Source organism: Gossypium raimondii, chromosome 3 (assembly GCF_025698545.1).
Source record: "Gossypium raimondii isolate GPD5lz chromosome 3, ASM2569854v1, whole genome shotgun sequence".
In the NCBI taxonomy this organism is placed as follows: domain Eukaryota; kingdom Viridiplantae; phylum Streptophyta; class Magnoliopsida; order Malvales; family Malvaceae; genus Gossypium; species Gossypium raimondii.
The window spans coordinates 33,222,509-33,226,699 of record NC_068567.1 but is presented as its reverse complement, the minus strand read 5'-3'; the positions used below and the strand labels follow the sequence as shown (position 1 = coordinate 33,226,699).

The following is a 4,191-nucleotide window of genomic DNA, read 5'->3' as shown; positions in this document are numbered from 1 at the left end:
TGGTGGCGGAGAAGTTGGTTCGTAAGGGATGTGAGGCATTCTTGGCCTATGTAAGTGTGCTTCTGGGGACTCTATTGTAAAGGACATCAGAACTGTGAGGGATTTTTCAAACGTCTTTCCTGAGAAACTATCGGGTTTACCTCCGAATCAGGAAGTGGAGTTTGGGATTTAGCTTTTTCCTAGTACAGTTTCGGTGTCTATCGCCCCCTACTGAATGGCACCGAAGGAGCTTACGGAGCTTAAGGTTCAGATTTAGGAGTTATTGGATCGTGGTTTCATCCGCCCTAGTATGTCTCCGTGGGAAGCATCGATATTGTTTGTAAAGAAGAAGGATTGATCCATGCAGATGTGCATCAACTACTGATAACTGAACAAGATGACCATTAAGAACAAACACCCCCTACCGAAGATAGATGATCTGTTTGACCAGTTTCAAGGAACTTTAGTTTTCTCCAAGATTGACATTCAATCTGGATATCATCAATTAAGGGTTAAGGAGGCTGATGCTCATAAGACAGCGTTTAGGACTCGTTATGGTTAGTACAAGTTTCTAGTGATGCCATTCGGACTGACTAATGCACCAATAGCTTTCATGGATTTAATAAATCGAGTGTTCCAACCTTATATAGATCGATTTGTGGTGGTATTCATTGACGATATACTGGTTTACTTGAGAACTGAGGATGAGCATGATGAGCACCTTCGAGTCGTTCTTCAGATTTTAAGGGAAAAACAGCTCTATGCTAAGTTTAGTAAGTGCGAGTTCTGGTTGCGTAAGGAGACATTTCTTGGTCATGTAGTTTTGGCTTAGGGGATTCAAGTTGATCCACAAAAGATTGAGGCTGTGTCGGAGTGGAAGCAGCCTAGGAACGTGTTTTTACATGCCCTTTTTAACTTAAAATCATACTATTTCGGTTAAAGTCTTGTCGAAAAATGATTAAATATTATAAAATAATTAAATTATGTTAGAAATATGAACATGATGAATTTTAATTAATTTTATAGTTATTTTTGATTAATTTTGACTATTTTCGACATATTAGCACAAAGGTCGAAAATTGGCTCGACAGACAATACTCGAAGAATAAAACTGAGAAACAATTTGAAGCATCGAGGTAAACTTATTCCTAGCCTAAGATGGTCCAAAAATTTGTGTTAATTCATAAAATAATTAATTTTAATTTATTCCCAATTTAATTTGGGCTAAATAAATTATTATTAATTAATTATGGAAAAAAGGGTCTAGTTGAACCGCATTGGTTAAACCGAATCTAGTGAACCGAACCAGCCACCAATTGGGCTGCCTAGAACCTTCAATATGCTGACCCAAATCAGCATTTTAGCTGACTAAATAAGCTTGCAAAGAAGCCCTTGAATAACTTTCAACCTTGCATTCAAACCTCTTCAAAAAATATTGCTTTATGGATTTGCCCCAGGCTATTTTTAGCAAAGTTGAATCTCTCAACTTTGCCACATGTGTGGCCAGCCAAGGTGGGTCTCTTTGGCTGATGGAATTTTCTATTTTTAGCAGCCACAATTAGCTATAAAAGTCACCCCTTGCTGATCATTCAACTCATCCCTCACACTCTCATTCACTCTTCTCCTCTCTCAATTTCTCTCAACTTTTCCTTCCCATTTTCCCTTTTGTTCAAGTGTCGATTTCTTCTCTTGGGAAAGAGGTCCTCATCAGCCATTGTTGAGTAGCAATTAAAGTGTCCATAAGGCACCTTGATAGCCGAGGACAACGGAGAACGAAGAACGGAGAACTCAGTCAAGCCGCGGAGAAACACCGAATTTGCTTATTGTTCCCTATCTCTTTAAATTTCGTTGTTGTTTTTACAAACATGTTTATGAATATTTATGCTATTGAAATGGTTATTTTAATCAATCTAGCTTGAATTTAATTCGTGTTGGGTTGATTATATTTTGCCTGCTTGAATTATTGAAATTGTGTTTGTGCTGTTATAGGCCTCGGTAAGATGCTTGATTAAGTAAAAACATGCCTAAGTTATTCTTGCAATATTAATTGTTAGATAACTAATGAATTAATTATTAAATCATATTGAAATTGTAATTAGTCGACACAATACTTAATCAGTGCATGTTTATTCTTCTAAGGTAGCTGAAGTTAATTTAGCATTGTATTTGGCTATACATATGCCTTGCATAACTTGCAAGATTATTGTGATTAAACTGTTTCAAGGTAGAAATACTCTGTTACCTCACTTGACCTTTTATATGCTTGTGAAGATTGATTAATTGCTTGGATTGACATTGGAAAAATGTTCAAGAGATTGATTAATTTAATAAGTATGTGTAGTGAGCAAATTACCGAGTAGTCGTGAATTTTTTCGTAGCAGTATAAACATAAGTTTAATAATTCTAAGTTAAAGGAATGCAATTAATCCAACACAATTATATCATCTTGATTAAACCTTAGTTGAAATCGTGCATTAGAACCTTTTTATTTTTAAATTTTTTTTACTTAGTTTTTAACCCTTAGTTTTTAATCATCTTTAAACCAAAATATTTTCCATCACTAAAGTGTTTGAACATTAATTTCAGAAATATTCTTTTTTGCAGTCTCTGTGGGTACGATAACTCGACATTTACTTGTCACTTTATTACTTGTTGCGATTGTGTACACTTGCATATTTTCGTCGTTCTATGTTTTTGGCGCCATTGCCGGGGACTGTTTTTAAAAAAAGCCATTATTTGTGAATCTATTTTACATTTTGGTTTATTAATTTTCCTGTTTAAATCTTTACTTACTTAATCTTTCTTCTTTACTTACTTAATCTTTCTTTGATTATTTTAGGTGTTTATGAGTATTGACCAGATTATCGACTTACTCCCTGTGGACCCTGAAATAGAACGAACCTTTCGACAGTGAAGAAGACAAGCGAACCAAAGAAGGACCGAAAAGATAAACTTTGAGAATATGAATCAAGGAAACGGAGCAAACCTTGTTCAGAATCTTATCATTATTGCTGATGATAGGGATAGAGCTTTACGATAGTATGTCGTGCCAGTATTTAACGATCTTAATTTGGGTATTAGGAGACCCGAAATTAAGGCACAATAATTCGAGTTGAAGCTAGTCATGTTCCATATGCTTCAGATTGTGGGCCAATTCAGTGGAATGCCTACTGAAGATCCTCATCTTCACTTAAGACTATTTGTGGAAGTGAGCGATTCTTTAAAGTTAGCCGGAGTAACCGAAGATGCATTACGACTAAAGCTGTTCCCATATTCGCTAAGGGACAGAGCTCGTGCCTGGTTAAACTCATTGCCATCGAACTCTATTTTTACATGGCAAGACTTAGTCAAGAGATTCCTCATGAAGTATTTCCTGCGGAGCAAGAATGCCAAGTTGAAGAATGAGATCACTGCCTTCCAATAAATAGATGATGAGTCTTTGTATGAAGCATGGGAAAGGTACAAAGAGTTATTACAAAAGTGCCCTCATCATGGAATCCCACATTGCATTCAACATGAGACATTCTATAATGGTCTCAACGCTCACATGAGGATGGTAGTGGATGCCTCTGTTAATGGTGCTCTCTTTTCTAAGTCTTATAATGAGGCTTACAAAATTATTGAGAGGATTGCTAGCAACAATTATAAATGGCCAACCAATCGAGCAGCGTCAGGAAGACGAGTCACTGGAATACATAAAGTGGACACTCTCACTTCACTCGCATCTCAGGTATCTTCAATATCCTCAATGCTTAAGAATTTTACCACCAATGGGTCTAACAGTTTTGCAGCCCAACCACCTAACCAATTTGAGAATATAGCTTGTGTGTATTCTGGGGAAGGAAATTTTTTTGAAGAATGTCCATCGAACCCCGAATTCATATATTACATTGGTAACCAAAACCAAAACTGAGGGAGGCAAGGACTGCAATCCAACTTTTAAAACTCATCGTGGCGAAATCACCCGAATTTTTCCTAGAGTAACTAAGGGGCTGGAACCAGTAACGCTTACGCCCAACCTAGACCAACTCAGCCGCCTAGTTTCCCCTAACAAGTTCAGAAACCAACCCAAGTGGAACCATCCAATAGCTTAGAGAATCTATTGAAGGCATACATGGCAAAAAATGATGCCACTCTAAGGAATTTGGAGAATTAAGTGGGCTAACTTGCTATTGAACTCAGGAACCGCCACAAGGTGCTCTACCTAGTGAC

The 4,191-nt window shown here is 37.0% G+C and overlaps 1 non-coding gene across 1 annotated transcript; it reads right to left on the bottom strand.

The window, feature by feature from the left end:
- Positions 1-3,370: 3,370 nt before the first annotated feature.
- On the bottom strand, positions 3,371-3,477 carry LOC128040023 (small nucleolar RNA R71). Its single transcript, XR_008194683.1, has one exon. It is a non-coding gene; the product is annotated as a small nucleolar RNA R71 (small nucleolar RNA).
- Between the last annotated feature and the right edge of the window lie 714 nt (positions 3,478-4,191).